Source organism: Protopterus annectens, chromosome 1.part2, assembly GCF_019279795.1.
Source record: "Protopterus annectens isolate FY-2018-M chromosome 1.part2, PAN1.0, whole genome shotgun sequence".
NCBI lineage: Eukaryota > Metazoa > Chordata > Ceratodontiformes > Protopteridae > Protopterus > Protopterus annectens.
The window spans coordinates 465863899-465889637 of NC_056727.1; the positions used below are offsets into that span (position 1 = coordinate 465863899).

The 25739-nt window shown below is 41.4% G+C and overlaps 1 protein-coding gene across 1 annotated transcript in view; it reads left to right on the plus strand.

Moving 5' to 3' along the window:
- Window positions 1-25739, plus strand: part of CFAP61 (cilia and flagella associated protein 61) — a 4145169-nt gene that overhangs the window by 821518 nt on the left and 3297912 nt on the right. The gene's annotated exons all lie outside the window — the stretch shown is intronic.

Here is a 25739-nt window from a genome sequence, read left to right on the forward strand (position 1 = left end):
TACAGGTATTTGAGGACTAGTCCTTGTACAGCTCAGATAGTATCTTGATATAAATAAATCTTTCAGAACTTACAATAAGTTGTTTATTTTTTGTGAAGGTAAGATGAAGGGACAACTTGTGTCAAAGAAGACTATTTCCAATGGTAGTTTTAACCAATTTTCTTGTGTTAATCCAACCACAACAAACCAATTCCAGGCAGGATCAAGGCACACTGTACTAGGGCGTTGGCTTCTTTTATAGCTTTTTGGAAATGGTTGGAATATAGAGGCATTCTAGAAGCAGCAACTTAGCCCTCTGTGCATACTTCTACAAAGCACTATAAACTAGATTATTTTTTCAGGTCTAGGACAGGCTTTGCTTGGAACATTCTCCAGGGGCTCCTGAACCCTTCTTCTTCAAAGTTCCACCTTTCACTTCACCTCCCAATTGTTCTAAGCTATGGCATTCTACCCCAGATCTCTCAACCATACTGAATTCCTCGGTAATTACTGGTTTTGAGTCCAAAATATTGGGGTGCTACGAATTTCCGGGGTTCCTATTAGAACATCGAATATTCAATCATTCGAATCACTAAAGGTTGACCTTTAATGATCGAATGATTAAATATTGGAATGTTCTGAAAAAATTATTAAAAAAAAAAGGAAAAGAAAAGGGTGAAGGCAAGGGGGGCAAGTCCCCCTGCACCCCCCACACCCCCCGCTACTTAAATATACCAACTCTGAGATTGCGCTACAGCGTAGGAAATGGAAAGCTTCCCTTTCCTGCACTTAACTCCGTTAAAGTGAGATCTCAAAGTTGGTATATTTAAGTAGGGGGGTGTGGGGGGTGCAGGGGGGCTTGCCCCCCTGCTAACAGCAGTTACTTTTGTTTTTTTTTTTTTACATTTTAGAAGTTTTATTACTTTATTCTTCGATCATATGGTGTCGACCATATGGTATTCGAAGTACTGAAACTTTGATAATGTAATATGGAACTGAATTTCCGAGTGGCCCCCTTAATTTCCAAATTTCCCAGTCTTATTTATTTATTTATTTATTTATTTGAAGTTTGTTTGCCAGGATGGTCCATTGGGCCGAATGAGCCCATTTTCAATGGAGTCCTGGGGAGAAAAGCTCCATAGATACAATATCAAATATGCAAGTAAAGAATAGAAGTAAAATACAAGAAAATAGCATAACAGTTTGTTAAAGTGTCAGAATAGTACATATAAGCACAAGTAAATGTTAATGCAACAGGAAAACACAGAGGAGCATATGCAACAATTCATATCAGTTTACAATTTTTTAGTCTCTATGTTTACTAGAAAAAGAAAAGAAAAAAGTGTTAAGTAGGACAATAGTTAGTAGGTGTGTGCAGAAGGTATTAACATAAGAGATTAATTACAATGTGTATGTTCCTACAGGAGGGATGAGTTTATAGATTAAGGGGGTAAGGTAGTAGCTGGTGATGTTATGCAGGTTGGGAACATGAGTATTCCCAGAGAGATGATAAATGTGAGTGGAGGAGAGATTTAAAGATGGGAATGCTGCTTGTACTGCGGATATGAGGTGGGAGGGAGTTCCAGAGACAGGCAAGGGAAAAGGAGAGTAAGAGTTTGCCTGCTGGACAGGCTGGTTTGTTCATAGGTTCATAGATTAATACTAGGCTAACTGCCCTTGTGGGCCATTTTCAGCCTAGCCAATTACCCCATGTGAGAATCAAACCCTGCACCTTATGTTTGTAAGGTAAACACCTTAACCATTATGCCAACCTCCCACCCCTTGTGGAGTTCAATTAGGTTCTGAGTGCTGGTTCTTAGGGGTCTGCTAGGTTGGTGCATGGTGAAGGTTGAGGCGAGTGAGGGCTTGAAAATGAGCTTATGTGCATGAGTTAGTTGTGTGTAGGTAAGGTAGTTTGTGAGCTCTAGCCAGTTGAGTCTGTGGAGGGCAGTACAGTGATGGGAGGATGATCTGTGCCCAGTGGTGAATTTAGCGATTTTGTTGTAGCAGGAGGAGAGTTTTGTTTTGATAGAGGATTTTAGGTTGGTTAAGAGTGGGTCACCATAAAGGAGAGAAGGGATGAGGTATGTGGTAGATAGAAGGAATCTAGTGGATGGGGAGAGGAAGCGAATATGGCGATAGAACATACCGAGTTTCTGATGTGTTTTTTTAATGTTTGTTTGTATATGGGAATCAAATGTAAGCTGATTATCAATAAGAGCTCCTAACAGTTTAGCACTGGAAACAATTTCTAGGGATGTGTTGTTTTGACTGGTTATGAGGAAGGAATTTATGTCGATAGTTATGCTTTTGGATGGGGTGAATAACATGAGTTTGGTTTTTGATGGATTGAGAGCTAGATGGTTATCATGCATCCATTTTTCAATGGTTGAGAAGGCATCTTGAGTTAGTTTTATAAGGGAGGGAATGGAGTTTGCAGCACAGATAATAGCTGAATCGTCTGCATATTGGACTATTTTAGAGTTTGGAATATTGTGGTGGAAGTCATTAATGAAGATGTTGAAACAGTAAGAGACCTAATATGGAACCTTGGGGTACACCAGTGTCTGTTGAGGAAAGAGGAGATAGATTTCTTCCATTTGACAGATTGTTGCTTGTTGGAAAGGTAACTGGAAAACCAGTTGATGCAAGAGGGTGAAAGGTGTAGGTTAGAGAGTATGGTCAGCAGGAGGGAATGGGAGATGGTATCGAAGGCCTTAGAAAGGTCTAGGAGGAGGGTGGAGACAATGCAGTTAGAGTCTCTAGTTTTATTTACAGTTTCGAGGAAGGAGAGTAGTGTAGTAGAAGTGCTGTGACCGGGTCTGAATCCATGTTGTGTTGGGGTTAGTTGGTGGCTGTTGGTGAGGTATGGTAATAGTTGTATGTGGATACATTTTTCAAGTAGTTTAGAGATGGGAGATAAGATGGCGATAGGGGTACATAACCTTCTTGGATTGATCGTTTATAAGTTTACAGATGGGGGAGGCAATGGCTTCAGTAGCTGTCTTTAGGAAGAAGGAAGGGATATTATCAGGGGCATTAGAGCAAGGTTTTAATTTGAAAAGGAACTTTTTTATAGTAGATACAGGTATGGGTTTGAGAGAAAAGAGAGGGAGGTGGGAGGTGGAACACCTTGAGGAGGAAGGGGTAGTGAGAATTGTAGCTGGATGAGTGGAGTTATTTGTGAATGATGATGTTAATTTAGATATGGAATCAATGAAGAAGCTATTAAATCAGAAAGCTAAGTCGGTATCAGAAGTATTGTGATCAGGGTGTGGGTTTTCCTTTTTGTCAGGGTTGGAGAGGGAGGAGATACTATCCCAGAATTTTTTTGGGTTAGTCTTGTGATTATTTTGGAGGGTAATATAGTAGGATTTGCGGTCAGAAGTGATAAGTTTCTTAACTCTGTTGTGGAGTATTTTGTATTCATTTAGGGTGGCTGGGGTTTTGTTTTTGTAGTAGTTTTTCAAGGCTTTATCACGGAGGCGCATGACAGCTAAGGTATCTTTGGATAACCATGGGATGGTTTTGCTCTTGATTCTTTTTGTTCTTAGGGGGGCCAAGGTGTCTAGAAGGTTTAGAAATGATGTATTAAAATAGGTGACAGCTTTGTCTAGGGTAGTGTATTTAGGGGACTCCAGTTAAATTGTTTAAGTAAGTCAGAGAAGGTGTTGGGGTTAAAGTTTTTTAAGGAGCGTACAGAGATGGTGGTATGTGGAAGCTGTAGAGAGGGAGAGTGACGGTGAGTGAAAGTCAGAAAGTGGTCACTGAGAGAGTCGGGGAGTGTACCACTACTTGAGATAAGGTGTGGATGTGATACCAGAATCCAGTCTAGGGTGCTTCCAGAGGAATGGTCCTTAGATGGTCTGGTTATTGAGTCGATTAACTGGTGAAAGTTATAGAGGTTTATATTTAGGGGATTTGTTGGGCAGTGGACAGAGGACCAGTTGATGTTAACGTCACCTAGGATAACAGTTTCATTAGTAATGTTGGCGGAGAGCCAAGACAGACTGTCCTCAAGAATAGGTATGTTATCACCAGGAGGGATATAGAGGGAGGCTAAGCATATTGTTTTATGCTTGTTTATGTGGAGTAGGGTTAGAAGTAGTTCGGCATTGGCAAATTGGGGAACTGGCTTAGAATATGAAGTAACTGAAAAGAAAGAGGAGTAGATTAGAGCTACTCCACCTCCTTTTTTGTGGGTTCTGTCTCTCCTGATGATATTGTAGTTGGGGGGAGTTATTTCTGAATCTTTTATGGAGGGTTTTAGCCATGTTTCAGATATTGACAGTATGTCAGGATTGTTATGGAGAAGCCAGGCATGGAGGTTGGGGATTTTGTTACATATACTTTGAGCATTTATTGCTGAGAAGGTGAGGGTTTTTGTAAATGAAGGTGTATAGGAGGGGATTGTTGAGGAGTTGATGGAAGAGGGACCAGGGTTAGGGTGTATGTCAACAGAAAGTAGAGTGGTTATAAGTTGGTGAAGATGAAAAGAAAGTTAATTAGAGAGTTTTGTATATAGTTTAAGGATTGTATGTTTTGTAGTGCAAGTAAGACTTGGATTAATATGTTTGTATGTGGAAAATAGTTTGAAGGGGAAGAGTAGGGAGGGGTTGCAGAAGTTTAGGTGAGGGCTTATAGAGGTGGAAGAGTGCTTGTGTTGTTTAGGGATTGGACTGGTTATGTGATAATGGGGGGAGTGAGTAGTGTAGATGGGTTTGGTGATGTAGGTTAGCTAGGATAAGCTTAGTAGTAGTAGTAGTAGATGGGTAATAGGTGAGGAAGGTTTTGTTAACATTGCTGTAGTTTTAGGGTTGTAGTTGGGGTTAGTGATTGGTGTGAATGGAGTGTAGCAAGGCTGGGAGTGGTTAGGCTAGGTGAATGAAAGGAGGTAGGGGTGGAGTAAGGGGTGGGGAAGGAAGAGGGTAATTGGAGTGGGTATGGTTAGTGGGGTATAAATGTAGAGGTAGTGGGGGTCTTTTTTTTTTTTTCGCATTACCAGAGTTACCACTTTAAATTTTTGGCTGATGTTACCAAGCATCACCAGCCTATAGGGGCATGCGTGATGACATCAGCTACTTCCTGTTATATAACAGCAATGGCGGGAAGTGTAGCAGAGTCCTCCAACTTCCAAATAAGAATTGCATTATTTACCAGACACAGTGTGCACCAGCTGTTCTGATTCAACCTGCGCACTCACTTCAAGTTCATTCTTTCTGTGTGCTGTTGTGGCCGTATTGCATTATTTTTACCAGCCAAAATATACTGTGTGTACTGCACCGGCCACTTTTAATTCATAGGAAGTTGCTAGGCTAATTTCAACCTGCCTTTCTTTCTTTTAGCAGAACTGGTTAGTCCACATTGAGATATTGTTGCGGCTGTGTTTTTTTTTACTTGATACTGTGTGCACTGAGAGATACTGTTGTGCAGCACTTGTGCCCAATTTATTTACCGCCCACTCTAATTGAGCATTCAACCGTTGCTCAAGATGTTGTGCCCGTACTTATCCAGCATTCAACCGTTGCACAAGATGTTGTGCCTGTATTTTTTTTTTTTACTTGCATTATTTTCCTCACTGCATATGCTCTTGTGCGTTTTGTAGTCCATCAGAGATGCTCTTGAACCTGTATTTCTTTACTTGTGCCTTTAGAGTGTGTTTTACCAGATAGTGTGTGCACCAGCCATTCTAAGTCAAACCTGCTCACTCGTTGCAAGTTCTTTCTGTGTGTAGAACTGCTTTGCACTTAGAGGTGTGTGTGTGTGTGTGTGTGTGTGTGTGTGTGTGTGTGTGTGTGTGTGTGTGTGTGTGTGTGTGTGTGTACAGAGTGTGTTTTACCAGATACTGTGTGCACCGGCCGTTCTAAGTTTTGTGTGTGTATGTGTAAAATGCCCCAGTTAGGAATAACTGGTGGGTAGTGTTACTCAGGCTCAAACCCTGTATCTTGGGAACAAGAAGCAAGAGCCTGAGTTCTCTACCCATACCACCACTTCTGATTTGAAGGAGTTATATCTCTTAACTGCTCAAAATTTCACAGAATGTCTGGAATGTTTGCTCATACTTTTTGCTCTGTTCCTCTTAAAATGTGGATGTCGCAGTGGAAATGTTGCCTCACATCAAGAGATTCTCTGGTTCAATTCTTGGCTGAAGTGCATTTTGTGCAGAGTCTGCATGTCCTCCCTGTGTCTGTGTGGGTTTCCTCTGGGTGCTCTTGTTTCCTCCCACGATACAAAGACATGCATCTAGAGCATTTCTTGTCAGGCCTCTTCTGAATATTGGCTTTGTTCCAAGTTGGGCTTTCCCAGTAAACAAATGTTAAATAAAGTAAAATTTATGGTTTTCTGGCAAAATCAGTGAGAAGTGGATTCACTTAATAATGATAGCCATTTAAGTTTGTCTTCCTTTCTTTCAGGAAGAGTGATAACACAGCATTTTATTCTAGCAACTTTCTAAGATTATATGAGCAATGTTTAAAATGTGTCCCCGGTTTTGGGTCTTTGTCCCCCCCAGCCCAATAAATTTTAGTAAAATAAACACTGTTACAACTGCTAAAGCTGCCAATGGAAACAAAACAAACTGCAAGGAAAACCTGCGGCAGACCAAGATGGCACCATGATGCAACTGTTAAAACCACAAATTTGAGTAAAACTTTAAAATGCAGGAATAAAATTTGGTCCGATAAGTGCTTTTGGCTGATGTAGCCTTCTTCAGATCACATGTAAATCTTGCTACAGATTCTATTTAAAACCCAGATGCCCAATCAAAAATGTGGGGTGGACCACATATGCAAATGCAGATTCATAGTCTTAGTATTGATTGGAAGCCTAGTGGCCAACTGCAGTTCTAGAGATTAGTCAACAGTCAGTAGTGAAGCATTCAGTGGTAACTTTCCTATTGGATAAGCTTCTTAGTTTTAACCAATTGTTTTCTTAGACATGTATCCCTGTGGTGATAGGTTACTATATGACTCATTGAGTCCAATCATCCTCTTGTGGCTCATTGCCATGGCAGCAAAAAGTGTGTTTGACAATTGGTATTAGCAGATACAGCAAATACAGCTGCTGCAAGCTTTGTAGCAGCAGTAAATAAAAAACACTGCATCGTGATAAATAAACTTTCTAAGTTGCATAGCCTCCTCAGGGCTAAATCCTTAGCTTTCTTGCTTTTAAGATAGGTCTTAATGGCACTACACTGTTTAAGCCTGGAGGACAATGTGCTCTTAAATTAATAATCCAGTTAATTTCTCTAATTACTGTCCAATTCTTTATATCACCTTCTCTTGTGCTAGGTTGAATACATTCCAGGACTTTAAATTTAAACACATGTGTTGGATTATGAACAATGTGCATAGCAAGCGCATTGTTTAAATCAGCATTCCTTATGTCTCTCAAATGAAGTAGAATCTGATCCTTAAGGTGCTGATCAGTTTTTCCTACATAGAAAGCTCTACATGAGCAGCAAGATGCCATATAGACAAGATTTTGAGTAATACAATTTGTAAATACATCAAAAACATAGGTACTATTGGAAACAGAGTGAATAAAAGTGTTGCTGCTGTCATTGTGAGTACAAGCTTTACAATGATGGCATCTGAAAGTGCTTTTTCTTACTGAGAGTGTCTGGTGACCGAAGCCATCTTTATTACATAAGAGGCTTTTGATGTTCCATTTGTTCTTGTACGAGAACCTGGGTTTGTCTCCTACAATATTTTTAATCCTCTCATCAGCAGTCAATATAGGCCAATATTTTCTAATGGTGTCACACACTTGTTTATTGTCAGTACTATACGTCAGAAGATAATTAAGTTGTGAATTACTGTTCTTATGTTCAACAGAGGATGGAATGGTCAATTGTTCAGTGTAGTAGGGACAGCCCTTGAGGTTTCTCATTTTCTTAAGGTCAGTGCTCAACTTGAGATCCGACTCTTTGTAGCTCCTTGCACGTAAATTACAGTGCAATTTGTCACATTCTGTTACAAAGTCAACCTCTGACGTGCATAAATGTGAGACCCTTATGGCTTGATTTTCAAAGCTATTCTTAAAAATATGGTTGGTGTGCATACTCTGGTGATGTAGCTAGTGATTTCTCCAGGTGCCCTTCCTATGGAGGCAGGTCTGTATGCCAGTTTCCGGATGCAGAATCACCTTTACATCAAGAAAATCTATAACTTCTTTGGAGTAATCAACTTTAAATACAAGAAAATTAGTGGTATTGTTCAGATAGTCAGTAAAAGAAATCAGTTTTGGTTTTAACAGTTGCATTGTGGTGCCGTGGTGGTCTGCCAAAGGTTTTCCTTGCAGCCCAATAAATTTTGTCTTTTTCCTTTTTTGCACAGTTCTTCATGGAAAGAGACGTTAGTGCTCCTTATGCAAAGTCTACTTGTATTGTTAGTAGCACAACATGTAGTATACTTGCTTGTGCTGCAGAAGGCTGTGTGTTCTACTCCCACAGTATGTAGATGGATTGCTGATATTGTACTTGTAAAGGGGGTGGATTCTGCAGTCCTGAGAATGTGCTCCTTTGGCAGAGATACCTAGTAACTATGAACCTGTTATCAGTTTGCCATCCATTCCCTATTAAAATGTTACTAGCTTATCATTTTTTAATGTAACATAGGCATTTTATTCTTCAAGGGCAACAGGCACTTTACTTGTAGATGAAACAATGAAATAGAAAGTTATTTGCTAGCAGCAACCTCTTCATTAGTTACAGATATTTTTAATGTGGAATTATTTAGATGACTTTTACTTCTGCAGAGATTGTGCATATTTACTGATACTGTTGGACTGTAGAAGTTTGAGTAGACTTTTATGATGGAAATGTTATGAACTGGGCAGTTTTGTCATTATTGGTTCATGCATTTTGTTTCATTGCTTACTGGAAAAATGTTCAAAACAATAAATTTAAAATGTGCTTTAGCAAGTGTGCTGTATTATACAAGGAATGTAATTTCATACAGTCAGGAAGGTGTATCAAAGAACACATGTATATTTTGTGTGCAAGGGGTCTATGATTTGAAAACAGCCCAACGGTCATCTTTATCCGCCACTTGCCAGATGCATTTTCTTTGGATGTGGGTTTCAATGCTGTCTCAATGAATGTGAGTTTCAAAGGCTCATTAGTTTTAATGCTGTCTATTTTCATTGTGAGACTGTATTGCTTTGTTTAGCAGATGTCTATTAGTGTTTGTGCTATAAAATGTAAAATAAAATCTAAATAATCATTGTAGAACTAAAGCAGTATGCACATTATAGTGTTTATGGTAACTAGGGTGAAATAACCAAGTAATGGGACATTGGAATGGCTGCAGGGGGACACTGGGGCCATATTTTGGTTGTCTGTTCTTCAGTTTGCATTTGATAGTTGGTATCCCAGAATTCTATTGGAGTGGGTGGGGTTACATAATCATGTATGCACATTTTATGTTAATCAGCATACAGATTTGTACATAGTTTTCATGGACCTTTGTCTAGCTTTTTGATATTTCCAGGTTGAGAGGTATGATCTACCCATATAGTTTAGGCTACTCCAACAGTGATCAACACAGTACCATTGTGTACGCAAACTTACCATAACCGTAGATGTTTGAACGATCACTGCTGTAGTAGCTGCTCTGCCTCCAACCCACACCCTGTTGTTTGGTGTTTTTTTTTAATGCCAGGGTGTGGCCATGTGTTTTCACTTTTTCTAGCAATGTCTCTTAGGGCTTAGCCTCCCTCTTTTACTTGGCATGAAAGCTCAAGCTGACTAATGGTTAGAGCACATGAAGGGTGACCTGAAGCTTTCAAAACTGTTTAGCTTTTACATCCCATGCAGGATATAACCCATTTAGCTAAGGCTTTTGCAGCAGTATTCATTGGAATGTCTAATGGTTTGATAAGCTTACTTACACAGCTGAACTTTCTTTTATGATCTGTTACCTATTTTTTTATTATCTGTTAGCTAGTTGATTCCTAAATGTACTCCGTGAACTGCTGATAAAGAAGTGCACCATTATTTTGGATAACTTTACTTCTCAATAACCTGGTAAACCTATACCTCTAGCACAGGATCAGCCCAAAGGCTTTTATGTTTAATAAACAAAAACTCCATGGACCAGATTGGTAACAAACTTAACAGCGAGCATAATTTTCTTAACCTGATCATTACAAATATACCTTCTTCTTTCACTGTATCATTAGTATCACCATCCTTTGTTAAATTTGATCATAAACTTGTAACTTTCACTGTAAAATGTAAAAGTCCCTTGAAACAAAAATATTGGAATTCAACTATTTCAAACTTGCTAACCTTATCAAATTCTTTGACAACATTTCAAAATTCAGTTGTGGCAGCATCAGCTCCAACGTTGTCACAGCAGGTAGTTTCACAAAACAGTTCTACACCATCTAGATAAATGTACAGAACTGGCAGTACAAATCAGAAATTTAAAAATAAACCCTCAAACCTTCCTGGGTATCTACCAACATAAATAAACTCTACAGTAAAAGAAAGAAAAGAAACTCCTTAAAGTATACAGCAGATAACAAAACCTCTATTTCAAGGATAATATAAGAAATATTATTAAAACTTGAAAAATGCTAGTATATGAAACCAATGACAGTTACAAAGCCTTCTTTAGCTGTGTTAGGAAACTAAGAAATGCTGTCCAGCATTGCTTTGAACGTTTTCAAGATGTCACCACCTATTCTAACTCAGTAGACATTGCAAACTTAGTGGCAAACAATATTATTGACAATTTTATACCAGAGATGGCCATTCAAAGTCCACATGTCCCTTAATATTTCAAACTCCCCAATCATCACTAAATAACTCACCCTGAAGGTATTTTCCACAACCAAAAATACATTCTTCATGGGTCAATAGTATACTTGACTGTTTAATACACAGTAGTAAACAAGCCCCTGCAGAGCCATTCAGTAATCTCGATAACTTGAGTTTAGCCACAGGCTTTGTCCCTGAGGTCTGTTGCAGAGTAGTAGTGATGCCAGTCCACTGACCTTGGGAATTACAGGCCCATCAACCTGATTTATCTCATTTGCAAAGCCATAGAACATACTAAAACTGACTTGATAAATATTATATCAAAAATTTCATCAGAGTAGTCCTGTAGCAGTTTGGTTTTGTCAAGGCTAGATCCTGCCTAATAAATTCAGTTAACTTCTTTGTGAGGGTAACATGGGCCATCAACAGTGGTCATACTGTCCACATGGTGCACCTTGACCTAGCCAAGGTGTTTGACAGTTTTGACCATGTTAGCATAGTTGGTTAAGTAAATGCATTAAAGATAGACCCCTTATGTTAAGGTGGACAGTAAACAGGCTAAAAGACAGAATCTACACAGTGAGAATGACTGGGACTTGACGGTATCCCACAAGGCTCAGTACTAAGACCCCTCCTGTTCAGCATATACTTTTCTGATCTCTAGACCATGAATCAAGACATCTGGCTAACAAAGTCTACAGATGATTGCAAGGTGGGAGTCATTATCAAGTCCCTCTCTGATGCCAAAACCCATCAGCAAGTATTTGTGTTCATAAATACCTGATGCAGTAAAAATGGGCTCAAAGTAAATGCAAAAAAAAAGAAGAAGAAAAAAAAAACTGCAGTATTGTCATATTTGGTAGCTAGCCCTCCCCCTAAGCATATATTATAGACAGTATCCCAATTCAAAATGAGAATGTTATTAGGGATCTTGGAGCATAGGTTAATAATTCCCACTCGCTTAATCATCATGTCATGACAGAAGTCCTTCTACTCAGCACAACTAATTGCCATGTGAATATCATCCATATCTAAATAGGTCAGTTTTCCTATTATCAACACTGACTAGGTCAGTTATTGAGTTCAGCACTTACTTCAGGATATATCTCACTAGCTATATCAAACAACTGGAAAGACGCCAGAGAGAGGTTCCTAAGAAGATCACTGGCCTAAAAACTCTAGCTCACCAGGAAAGAGTGGAAGCACTGTCCCTTTATTCAGTATTTTATAGACTCCTGAGGGTTGATCTGTGCCTTGCCTTTCATACCATTATGGACCCAGTGGTCCTGGAACTCTTGTATCTGCACAAAGCATGTAATCTCTCTAATACAAGAACCAGGGATCTAAATCTTCACCAACAGATGAAATATGATGGAGAGATAAGATGTAATGTGATCCTATCTCGCCTACATTCTCTACAGATGGGTTCGGAGCCGGTCCTCAGCTCCGACTCGGCACGCTATACAATAGCACGAAGTCTCTTATTGGCTGAGTTACCTCATATCCCAGGATGCACCACTACTGCTTCCCCAGATCTCATTTGCCGCTTCTACAGCATTGACATGGTCTCGGACTTGGCTGAGCTAAGTGCCTCTAGTGCTTAAATTTCTGTCAGAAATTTTGCTAAAATTACCCAAAAGCTGTTTTAACAGCTATTTATTGTTGTGTGACTGATTTTTCCTTGAAAGTTTGTGGTAAAAATTGTGTTTTTTCTACGGTTAAGGTTCCCGTTTAAGTTAGAGGGGCCTTTGCCTAGCCCTCACACTTTAGTTAGGGCTGTTTAACAATTTCACATTGTGTGTTTTTACTTTGTACAACTTTGTGGTAAATTGTATTTTTTTCTTGGTAGCAAGTGTTCCCGTTTAACTTAGAGGGACCTTGCCATTAGTTTACGTGTTTTTTCTTTAGAGTCAGTGTTAAAGGTTAGATAGCCATGTCTAAAGAACATAGGCCATCAGGTTTTAAAAAATGTTCAAAATGCTCTTACAAAATGTCCATTACGGACGACCATTGCTATGTGTATACTGTTTGGGGCCGAAGCACCTACAGGAATCCTGTAGCGTTTGCCACGCTTTTTCCTCTCGCGTGCTCCAAGAGAGGAAAAATAAGTTGATTTTGAAAGGGCTTATTACCCCTTCCTTTGAGGAAGCCCTATCTTCTTCTTCTTCCCCGTCGAGGAAGAAAAAATCTTTGGCTCTGACCAGCCCGTCGGATCCGGCAGCTAAAAAGTCAAGGCAGGCTTCTCCGTCGGCTCCACGGACTTCGGAGCCGAGGGCGGAACGGTCTGCCTCAATGTCTCCAGCCTCGACTCCTCTGGCTTCGGAACCGAGAGCTCGGGCGTCGAGAGGCGAGTCATCTCCATCGGCTCCACTGCCTTCGGAGCCGATGAAGGTTGCCCGCTCAGACTCTTCCCCTTCGGTGCCGAAGTCCACATCGGCTCCGAGGGAAATTGCAGTAGTGGTGGAATCTCCCTCGGCGCCGATACTTCTCGCAACCATTCGGAGGCGGTCCCCCAGTCTTTCGGAGCCGGCGGAGAAGTCTACTCGGACCCGGTCGGTCTCTTCTCGGTCCTCGAGGATGTCCGATTCAGATGTAGACAGGGTGCTTCAAAGGCTTTTTCAGTCTCCAGTCTTTCAAAAGTTGGTCTCGGCTCCAGCCCAGTCGGCTCCGGAGCCGTCTTCCCACCCTGCCATCTTGGTTCCTCCTCCAACAGCCTCAGTGCCATTGGAGTTAGTGTTGGTGGAGCCGGTGGAGGTTGTCGGGTCAGTTCCGACCCTAACTCCAACCCCGCCCTTCGGGTCGGTGTTCGGTACGCGGACCTCCTCTGTCGGCCCCGGGGGGGGACGCTTCGGGACCGATCCTTTCGGTTCCGAGCCTCCCTCTCGGTGCGTCGGCGGCGGGAGTTCCGACAGCTGTTGTGGCCTTGGGGGTTGAACCTTCCCAGGACTGTGGGGGTCCCGCCTTCAAGGCCATGAGGAGTGCCTTGGCCAAATCCTCTCTGGCCACTTCTACCATCTCACCACCACCTTCCCTTGGCACGGAGACTGGTTCCTTTGCAATCCCCCTGTCTCACGACAGCGGAGCCCTGGGGCCTGAGGTTACCCCCATCGGGGGTTCCCTTCTTCCCGGAGGCCCCTCCGAAACATCTTCGGAGGAACCCCCGAGGAAGAGACAATGCAAGAGGAAGCACGTTGACTCCCCTGATGAGTCTCTCACCTTGGATACCGACCTCGATGATGCGGAAGGGTCCCCCAAGTCGTCCTCGGATGATGTCTCCTCTGCAGACATCTTGGAAATCCTTAAGCAACGAGGCGACTTGCAGTCCAAACCCCCTTCTGCTGAGGAGTCGGTGTTCCTCAAGGCCTTCGGGGCTCAACCCTCCGCCTCCTGGGTGTCTCCGCCCTTCGATGAGCTCCTGGATTTGATCTCTCAAAGGGCGTGGGAACATCCAGACTCTGTTGAACCGGTGCCAGCTCGCCCCAATAAATTCCTTTCGGCACCCCCTGATAAGGATTTTCTTACCAAAGGTGTGGCTGTAGATGCCTTGGTGGTGGCATCTGCTACCCAACAAGATGTGGCAGAGGCTTCAACATCCGTCCATCCTCCTAATAAGTAGTCTAGGAGCATGGATCAGTATGGGAAGCGCACCCTTGCTTCAGCAACCTTTACATTAAGGTTTCTGAATTACCTGACGCACTTTACGAGACTACAGAGGGATCTGGTCAAGGAGATGTCAGTTACCCTCTCTGGTAACTTACCGGAGCAGTTAGCCCAGACGGTTAACTCCCAGTTGGCTACCCTTTCCTCCCTATCCAACTCGTCCATGAGGCTCATTTTGTATGTAGCCGAAGGAGCGAGCAGAGCGGCGGGCACAGGTGTTGCTCAACGGAGACAAGCCTGGCTACGCCTGTGTCACTTTGTGGAGGCCTTTAAGTCTTCCTTTGCCGACGCCCCCTTCGATGGGGCCTCCCTTTTTGGACCCAAGGTAAAGGACACTTTAACTCGCTGCGAGCAGGAGGGTAAGACTTTAACTGCCGTAGGGGCCTGGTTTTCCACTCCCTTCAGACCTTATCCAAAGGCTCAAAGAGGAGGGAAAATGTGGTTCCGTAAATCTCAAAAGCCTTACTCATCGCAGCAGAGCGATTCCCCTTCTAGAGGCAGAGGAAGGGGAAATTTTTCAGGGAGACGCCGTCCCAGAGGCGGTGGAGGCCCCCGCAACACTGGAGACCGCGTGTCCTTTCGTGGCTCCTCCTCCTTCCAGCATCCCTGAAGGAGTGCCCAACTGTGCAGCTCCGGAGCCAGTCGGGGGTAATTTTTTGAGGCACCTAAAGGCCTGGGAAAGTATCACTCAGGACCGATGGGTGCTCCGAATCATCGCCGGAGGTTACTCCATTCCCTTCTCTCAACCCCCTCCACCATCCCAAAGAATCCCGGACCCGCCACCCAGTCAACGGGATATGGCAGCCATCAAAATTTCAAAGCTGCTTCAAAAAGGAGTCATCCAACCTGTCCCCGCAGATCAGGCCGGATCAGGGACTTACTCAAGATTCTTTTTGGTATAAAAAAAGACCGGGGACCTGAGGCCCATTTTGGATCTCAGCAGATTAAACTGATCAGTGAAAAAGTCCAAATTCTGGATGGTCACCTTGCAAACCATTCTCCCGCTTCTGGAGAACGGTGTTTGAATGTGCTTCATCGACCTCAAAGATGCCTATTATCACATTCTGATAGATCAGGCGTCGAGGAGACACTTGCGCTTCAGCCTGGGGGACAGTCATTTTCAGTTCTGTGCACTGCCCTTTGGTCTCACCACAGCCCCCAGGGTGTTCACCAAATGTTTGGCAGTGGTGACTGCTCACCTGAGAAGTCTAGGATTCCAGGTGTTTCCATACCTAGATGACTGGCTCCTAACTGCCACTTCAAGGCATCTACTCTTAAAAACTCTAGCAGCCACTATCTCCTTAGGCAGCTCCTTAGGAATCATATTCAATTGGACAAAATCTGTATTGCTGCCATCACAGTGTATTCTGTTTATTGGTGCAGAAATAGACTCAAGGCAGATGCGAGTCTATCTTCCTGCGGAAAGGATAGCAACATTGCAGTCTCAGGTTCGGGCATTACTCCTCAGACGTCGCGCTCCAGCGAGAATGGTGCTACAGCTGTTAGGTTCCATGTCAGCCACCATTCTTCTCGTCCCCTTGGCAAGATTGCACATGAGGATACTCCAGTGGCTCCTCTCAGTCCAGTGGTCTTATCAAGACCTCCCCCTCAGTCACCAAATAGTGATCACAGAGACATGCAAACAGGATCTTCGTTGGTGGCTTCTTTCCTCCAACCTGGATCAGGGGCGACCCTTCGTTCCCCCATCCCCCTTGGCCACGTTGACTATGGACGCCTCCCAGACAGGGTGGGGGGGACATTATCTGGACAGGTCGGTCCAAGGCATGTGGCACTCCGACGAGCATCTTCTCCACATCAATATCCTGGAAATGAGGGTGTTGCTTCTAACGTTGCAAGCGCTGCACGATCACCTCCCCTAGGGGACGATTGCCATTCAGTCCGAAAACATGTCGGTAGTCTGGTACTTGAACAAGCAAGGAGGGACCAGGTCTTACCCCCTTTGCAGAGAGGCCATGAAAGTATGGGATTGGGCGATTGCTACCAAACGCTTTCTAGTGGCAACTCACATTCCGGGAACATCCAATGTGATAGCCGACAGACTGAGCAGGACTTTTCTCTCCCCTCATGAATGGTCCTTGAATCACAAAGTGGTGACACAGATTTTCACGAGATGGGGAATTCCATGTTGCGATCTTTTCGCAACTCCCCTCAACGCAAAATGCCAACAGTTCTTCTCTCTCATTCCAGTTCCCGGGGAGACCCCCAAGGATGCTCTGATCCAAGCTTGGCCCCCCAGTCTGCTATACGCCTTTCCACCGGTTCCCCTTCTTCCCAAGCTAATTCAGAAGGCTATCCAACTGAGAAGCAAAATGATTCTAATCGCCCCATACAGGCCTCGTCAAGTTTGGTTCCCCTTTCTTCGCAAGTATGCAGTGGACGGTCCCTGGTTCCTGGACCAAGTTCTGGACCTCCTGACGCATTAGTCAGGACAGCTCCATCAGTCCCTCCATTCATTGAAGCTAGCAGCTTTGCTACTCCTCTTCCGACTATAGTTAGGAGACATTCTTTCGATCCTGAAGCCATGCATATTTTGTCCTCCGCCCACAAGACTTCTACTAAAAAGATGTATAGTAGTAAATGGAAGAGGTTTGCTATTTGGGCCCAACTCCGAGGATTAGATCCTATGACTGCTTCTGTGTCAGAGGTTCTGAAGTTTTTAACTTCCCTGTTCAACCAGGGTTGTTTGGTGTCTACCATCAAAGTTCAATTGGCAGCTATTTCCAATTTTCATGAGAACGCAGAACCACCTTTAATGAACAACAAGTTGTGCAAAGCTTTTATTAAAGGAGCTTGGCTTTTACGGCCCCCTATATCGCATCCTGCACCACCGTGGAACCTTAACGTAGTGCTAGGCGCGTTAACTGCACCCCCCTTTGAGCCGGCAGCAACCTGTGACTTGAAATTTCTTTCTTGGAAGACTGCCCTTCTAGTTGCTATCACATCAGCCAGGCGAGTTTCAGAACTTCAAGCCTTATGTGTCAAACCACCATACCTGGTATTTCACAAAGATAGAGTATCTCTTAGACCAAACCCATCATTTATACCAAAGGTTTGTTCTAACTTTTGTTTGCAACAATCACTGGAATTACCGTTTTTTTTCCCTAAGTATACAAACAGAGCTGAGTATACCTTTCACAGCTTAGATGTGCACAGACAATTACGTTTCTATTTGGATAGGACACACCAAGCACGAAAATCAGATCAACTGTTTGTGTCCTTTTCGGACAATAAATTGGGCAAAGCAATCATGAAAGTCACTATTGCCAAGTGGATCAGAGACTGCATCAGTCATATTTATCACATTTCAAATAAAGAGCTTACAATCCCAGTGAAAGCTCATTCTACCAGGGCTATGGCCACTTCGGCAGCCTTTCATTCCAAGCTCTCTATTAATGACATTTGTGCGGCTGCTACGTGGTCTTCTACACACCTTTATTACTCACTACATATTGGATGTGGCATCTAGGGGTCGAGCTTCCTTCGGTTCCACGGTTCTCCGGACCGTTTTCCAATGAGCCACCCAGGAATTAGGTGCTAGGGACGCTGTCCCATCTGTAGAGAATGTAGGCGAGATAGGATCACATTACATCTTTTAGTTATGTACTTACCATAACTTTAGATGTATGGGATCCATCTCGCCTACATTCCTAATAACCCGCCCTCCTTCCCCCTGCCTTGGAGGCCAGAAGAGACCGGATGGTCTGAATACAACTGTTTCCTCTCTTGAAACACCTGGCAATTTTATAACAACAGTCTATGTGTGTGTGTGTGTGCATGTGTGCGGACAAACAAGATCTGGGAAAGCAGTAGTGGTGCATCCTGGGATATGAGGTAACTCAGCCAATAAGAGGCTAAGTGCTATTGTATAGCGTGCCGAGTCGGAGCCGAGGACCGACTCCGAACCCATCTGTAGAGAATGTAGGCGAGATGGATCCCATACATCTAAAGTTATGGTAAGTACATAACTAAAAGTTCATCACAATGTGCCTCCTCCTCTTCCTCTGTAAATGACTCCCCCTGCAAATTAAGTAGTTTGATACACCATCTTCTTTCAAACAGGACCTAGATGATTGGATAGGTACTGACAATTTCACCCTGGGGTTGACTGCCCTAGCCATCCTTGAGAGGGGGGATACAGTCTAAGAGAGGAAGCTGACAAGGCATAGATATTCATAAGACAAAGTTGCTTGTATTTCCTGTGATGCTATGATCCTGTAAAATAATTCATACTGGCCCAACTTTAAATGCAGTTCAATGAAAAATTTAGCATTATTAGCATCTCATTATGTATATCAGTGGTTGAGGTGAGAAATATAGATCAAGTAAGTGTTAACTTTGCAGGAAGTCAGAAAGTTCTTTGAATGGCCTGTTCTAATGGTTGTTTTTTAGCTGTGCTTAAAATCTTATATATAAATAGAGAAAAGCACCACACTCTGGGAACATTGCCTACTCCTAACAAAAAAACTGCTGAACAAGGACACCAACATACTTCCACTAATTCTGGTAACAAATGGGCTAATAAAAAAGATTTCCTAAGCATATTTTAAGTGCATTACCAGTACAGGTAATTCTATTCAATCTACAGAAGAGGTGGCTATCTTTGCTGAGAAGAGCACTCCTGGCAAACATCAAAAATTAAAGCAATATTAATTTCTGGAAGTCAAACATGCATTGACTTAGGATTTCTATCTCAAAATTTTGGTTTGCCCTTTCTAAAATCTGTCATTTTTTTTCAAGGCAAGGTGAGATTATACTACACAGTCCACAAATAATGGTAGTTGTTAATGTCATGGACTTCTTTTTTCAGATAGTGCATATTAATTTTAAAGTCCTCTTATTCCATAAACTTTTAATAGCTCTAGCAGTAATATTTAAAAACTGCTTCTGCTTTGTCCCTGATTAATTTTGTTTATTTCCCTTGGCTCAGGAGATAAAAGGTTGAGAAATATGAATGGAATACATTTCTGACACAAGCATACACACACCTATATATTAAATATATGGAGAAGTTAAACCAGAGAGAGAGGCAACCACACTGATATTGTTCTTTGCACAACTCATAGTTTTATTCCACTATGTATTGCACAGATATAGAGGTGGTTTATTAGCATGAGACATTTTTCACCATTAGAATGGAACCTGGGAATACACCTCTCTTGTTGCTCTCGTATTTACTTCTTTACCTCAGAAAATTGTATTGTGTGTGCATGCAGAGACCTTGGGGGAGGAGATATTAAACATTCATTGTACAGTAACAAATAGATGGAAGTTTTGGATATAGCAGAAGCTGTGATGCTTTATTCTGAATTGCCTGTCAATGACTTATACTCCGAACTAAACCCAGTCTGTAGAGTGCTAAGGAATGCTCTAATTCTCAAGTTGAAAATCTACTGTTGCTAAATCTAATCACTTTAAGGTGACCAGTTCTTATGACCATCCATACCTTGCCAGGACCATCCCTTATGTCACACCTCCTTTCCCTAAGAGGTCCACACCAGTCATTCCTGGAGAACATTTGTGGCTACCCATCTAGTCATCTAAGTTATTTTTAAAGGAAGATAGTAAGTTGCACTGTTTAATATGCAGGAGAAGTTTATTTCAGATTTTTGAGAGAGACTATGTTATATAGCTGTCCATTTGCCATGTTTTATTTATCTGGTTGTGAAGACTTAGGCCCCTGTGTTAGTATTGGTGGAGATATTGGAGTTGCAATGATACAGAAAGTTCAGCACAATGGGGTCTCTATTGAGACAGTATTTTTTTTATTATCATTTATTTATTTATTGACAGTTGTTGACTGGGAAAGTCCATTGGATCAGAAACACATTTTCGGTGTTGGCACAGGGGAAAAGCTCCACAAAAAAATTAAATACATAGTACTTTAAAAATAAAATAGACAATGATCATAGGCTTTGTAAAAATGACATTGGTTATTAATATGTAACATACAGTACTTTAAGAATAAAAATCCTTCAATTAGAGATTGTAGTTAGATTTAAGGTAAACAGTTCTTTAAATACTTAGGGGGTTCTAGATATTGTCTAGGAGTAGCTAGAGAGATTAGAATATGTTAGTTGATATAGAGAAAGTTCTTTGAAGTTTGAGAGGAGTTACTTAATGGAGGAAAGGAAAAAGAGTGGATAATTGAATTTTATTTATGTTGGCTTAGATTTTTGTGCACAGGAACAGATATGATTATTGAGGTAGTGGCATTTTAGTGGAGATTTGAAAGTTTTTTAATGAGTCTAGTTGAATGATAGATGAAGGTAGGGCATTCCGTATTCTGGCAATGGTATACGAATATAGGCTTTGTCCAGCTGTTTTGTTAGGTTTGGTTATACTTAAAAGCTATTTGGTAGACCGAAGATTCTGGGTTGGGATATATGATTGTAGGATAGAATGAAGTGCAGGGTAGTTGTTGGGTTTGTATATCAGTTTGTGGGCAAGAGCTAGTTGGGTATAATATAGGTAATGGGAGAATTCAAACCAATTAAATTCCAAAATGGCCTGGCAATGGTGTGTGCAGTTTGGCATCCCAGAGGCAAATTTTGCTATTTTATAGTAATGTGATTGCAATTTATTACTGAGAGATGTGTGAAGGTTTGTGAAAATGAGACTTCCATAGAGGATGGAAGAGATAAGCAGAGCCTTTGCAAGATTTATTTTGGTTGGCTTATCTAAATAAAGTTTATGTCCAAAATGTTTATGAAGCTTGAAGTGTTTTTTTTTTATTGTATTGAGAATATGTTGCTCATAGGTGAGTTTGTCATCAATAGTTATGCCTAATAATTTAGCTGTCTTCACTAGTTCAATTTCTGTGTTGTTTTGTGAGTAAATTTTAAAGTCTGGAGTTGGTGGTTTTGTTGAGAATAATAATAAGAACTTAGAGTTTTTGGGGTTTAGTAAAAACTGTGCAGTATTCAGCCAGGTTTCTATAGATGTAAAGGCATTTTGTGTAATTCTAAGGAGATCAGAGAAATTGCTAGAAAAGAAGATGATAGTGGAATCGTCGACATATTGGACGAGTGTACTTTGTTGGGATGCTTTAAGATTATTAATGAAAATAGTGAAAAACAGAGGCCCTAGAATAGATCCTTAGGGAGCTCCTGTTTTATTGACCAGGTATTGCCATCTAACAGATTGTTTTCTGTTTTGGTAACTGGAAAACCATGTTAGGAAATATAGGGAGTATCCTAGTTTTTCTAATTGTTGCAACAACTTAGGGTACTGTGTTGAAAGCCTTAGATAGGTCTAATAAGATTACTGTAGTTAGTAGACCAGAATTGAGAGCTTTGTTCACAATATCAATGAATGAGAGTAGGGCTGTAGTAGTGCTGTGTGCCGGATGAAATCTGTGTTGGGTGGGTGCAAGGAGATCATTGTCAGGGAGGTGCACTAAGAGTTGAGCATGTATGCACTTTTCTAAGGTTTTTGGTAGTAGTGAGAGTATAGAGATAGGATGATAGTTTGAGAGATTTTTGGTATTACAACCTTTATGTAATGGAATAATAATGTTTTTTTTTTTCCAGAGTTGGGGGATATTTGATTCTGAGATGGATCTGTTAAAAGGAATACTTACAGGATAGACTATTGTATCAGCTGCAAGTTTTAGATATTCAGATGGAAGATTATCAGTGGAGAGGGAGCATGGTCTTAGTTTGGTTATAAGTTTAAATACTAGGGAGGTGGATACTGGCTGTATAGAGAATGGAGGAGTTAATGGGATATTATTAGAGGTTTCACTGGTGGGGCAAGAAAGAGAGATGGGATTATCTTGAGTGAGATTTGAAGTGCTCATTAGATTATTAGAGTTTAGGATAGTTTTTGGAGATGAGTCTTTGACAAGATTTAGAATGATATTGATAAAGTCAGAGTTAAACATATGGGCAGTTTGTTGTGGGTCTTTGTCAGGAGTAGGTTGTTGGGTTCTGCAAGTTTCTAGGATTAAGGAGGGAGGAAGCAGATTTGCAGAACTTTGTTGGGTTTTTTTTGGCTGGATAATTGTGCCAAGAAATAGTTTTTCTTATCATTTATGACAATTTTTTTCACTTTATTATGAAGTTGCTTGTAGTTAAGTTCATTTTGTGGGTTTCTATTTTTCTACCAAACTTTCCTGGCTCAGTCTCTGGAAAGAAGAGCTTGTTTAGTATGTTTTGCTAACCTGGGGCATGGTTAAGTTTTGTTCTTTTGTTGCAAATGGAACCTAGGCTATTAAGTGTATAGAGATAGGCCTTGTTGAAATAATTTACAGCATCTTCCAGAGGTAATGTTTTTACTGGGGTCCAATTCTGAGATTTTAGGGTGTTTATGAATATGTTTTGATTGAAGTGGGCAAGGTTTCTGGATGTTCTACAGTAGTGTGTTTTGGGTATTTTAATATGGGTTCTGTGGGTGAAGGCTGGTAAGTGGTCACTTAAAGTATTAGGGAGGGTTTCAGTGTTGGAGTATTTATGGGGGTGAGATACTAAGATCCAGTCTAAGGTTGACTTTGATTGCTTAGTTAGAGTACGTGTAGGGCCTGTGATGAGCTGTAAAAACCTGTGCAAGATTATACTATTCACAGGGAAGTTGGAGATTATGTTTTGCCAATTAATATTTGTGTCACCAAAAATGACAGTTTCATTGCATATATTTTGGTTTGCCCAGGATAGGAAGTCTTCCAAAATCGAGATATTTTGGCCTGAGGGAATATATACTGCAATAATACATAATTGCTTATTACTATTAATGTGTAGGGATGCAAGTAATAATTCAGTGTTGCCAAAGGTAAGGACTGGCTTGACAAAGACTGTAATTTTTAAGGACTCATGATAGATTAGTTCCACACCCCACCTTTTTGTGGAGTCTGTCATTTCAAAAGATGTTGTATCCTGATGGGATAACTTCAGTGTCTGATATATGTGCTTTTAACCAGGTTTCTGTTACTGCTACTATTTCGGGTGTGTAATGAGACAGGCAGGCTTGGAATTCAGTAATTTTATTACAGATACTGTGTACATTTATTGTTATTATATATAGGTTTTGATTGATGGAAAGTTGGATGGATGATGGTGAGTTATTGGGGCCAGGATTGGGATGAATATCTTCGCACTGAGACAGTACTAGGAGATGATGTGCAACTGTTTGTAGGTGATGGGTTTCTGCAAGGGATCTAAGTAGGGTAAATGGAGTTAACGTAAGTATGGTATTTGTAGGGGTAAGTTTTAGTTTAGTTAGATATTTGAATAAGGAAGATGAGATGTCAGAGTAACTGCATGTGTTTGTATGTGATGGTATGGTTAGGGTTGGAGATTTTTGAGATCATATGTCTAAGAAGGTGCGGGGGCAGGTAGCTTGGGTTAATGTGAGCAGGGGACAGTGGGGGTACTTAAGAGGATAATGAGACGTATGGTGCAGGGTATGTTATGTAGTGAGGAGATACTGAGATAAGATGAAGGAGTTAGATGGTGTTACTCAGGAACTGGGTAAAGGGTGAAGGTTCTAGTATATTGTGGAAATAGGGGGAGGGAGCAGGGAGAGAATAATGTTACTGCTATGAGGGAGGTTAATGGTTGATTTAGATTATGGGGAGGAGCTACAGGAGGTATAAATCTATTGGAAGAGGGGCAGGTGGGAATGGGAGTAGGGTAGGGGAGCGAAGTGAACTCGAGCACAGCAAGGGCGAACAGAGTGGGGCTACACCTTTCAGAGGCTTTTGCAATCAAAAAACAATCAGTAGTTATGAAAGTTTCTAGTGGCACTGAGAACTTAAATGGACAGGGAAACTGTAATTTATAAACTAATAGAAGAGGAAAGATGAACTCTTAATGGAAATTTTAGTTGATGCTAAATGAATTAAAGTAAGGATGAAAAGTCTTTAAAGGATGAAATGTTTAATTGTCTACTGTTTTAAAATGATGTTATGATTAATTAGATTGCTAATTAACAGGGGTAGTGTTACATTTTTTTGAGGGGAGCGTATTAGCAGGTTCTGGTGGTTTTTAACCGCCATTCTTTCCCTACAGCACTCCAGAGTATTATAGCAAGTGCACTTCAAAAATGTCTTAATTAAACATACTTTGGAATTAAGATTCAGGCATAAGACCTCAGGCTGTCTTTTGACAATGGATGTCTTGTTTGCCATAAGGAGACCACAGGGCACTTTGCTGAGAGCTGCTAAGTAAGATAGATGCAGTTTTATTTTAAAACCTGGTAAATCACTACAGAAACTTTTTTTGGAATTAAGATTCAGGTATAAGACCTCAGACTATCCATTGGTAGTGGAGGTCTTGTTTGCAGTAAGGGGACCATGGGACACTTTGCTGAGAGCTGCTAAGTAAGATGGATGTAGTTTTGTTTTAGGACTCAGTGAGTCACTTCAGATACTTTTCTTTGGAATCAAGATTCAGGTACAAGACCTCAAGCTGTCTGTAGGTAGTAGATGACTTGTTTGCTGTAAGGGGACCATGGGGCACTTTGCTGAGAGCTGCTAAGTAAGATAGACGTAGGTTTGTTTTAGGACCCAGTGAGTCACTACAGATACTTTTCTTTGTAATTAAGATTTAGGTATAAGAACTCAGGGTGTCCATTGGTAGTGGACATCTTGTTTGCCATAAAGGGACCGCTGGTCACTTTGCTGAGAGCTGCTAAGTAAGATGGATGTAGTTTTGTTTTAGGACTCAGTGAGTCACTACAGATATTTTTCCTTAGCACAGTTGTTAATTTAGCTGCTGTTTCACAGCTTTCAGACCACCAGAATTGTTGATACTGTGTAGGTGAGGGAGGGGAGATAAGAAAAAGAAAGTCGACAGAGATCTCTACTCAAATATCTATGTCACATAGAGTTTCCAGCATCTCTTGATAGCTCAGGGATTTAAGGCCTGTGATCTTTTTGGTTAGGCATCTTTGGGGTCCTTCTTGGTCTGATCAGTACTGAGTGCAAGGGAGACATTACCTTTAGACCTTGATGATATTGCTTTGACAATTAGTTGTGCTAAATAAAAGGATTTTTTGACAACAGCTGCAATGTGATGGTCAAAAGAGAGGTAGTTATCAACCCAAGTTCATAGGTTTCTGGCTATGTTTTCATTTTGTAGTGATATGTTGCCTTTACAATATGATATGGGGAGGGATTGTCTACCAAAAATGATAATACTAGTCTTTTTAGCATTTAGGTTGATCCTATTTTAATACACTGAGTTTACCAGGGAGAGTTCATTCTGGGGGATTTGGGTACCAGAGGGTGACACAACAGTAACCACCAGTTTGCAGTCATCTGCAAACACCACTAACCAGATGACTTGGCTGTTTGTTTGGAGAGGTCCCAGCACCACCC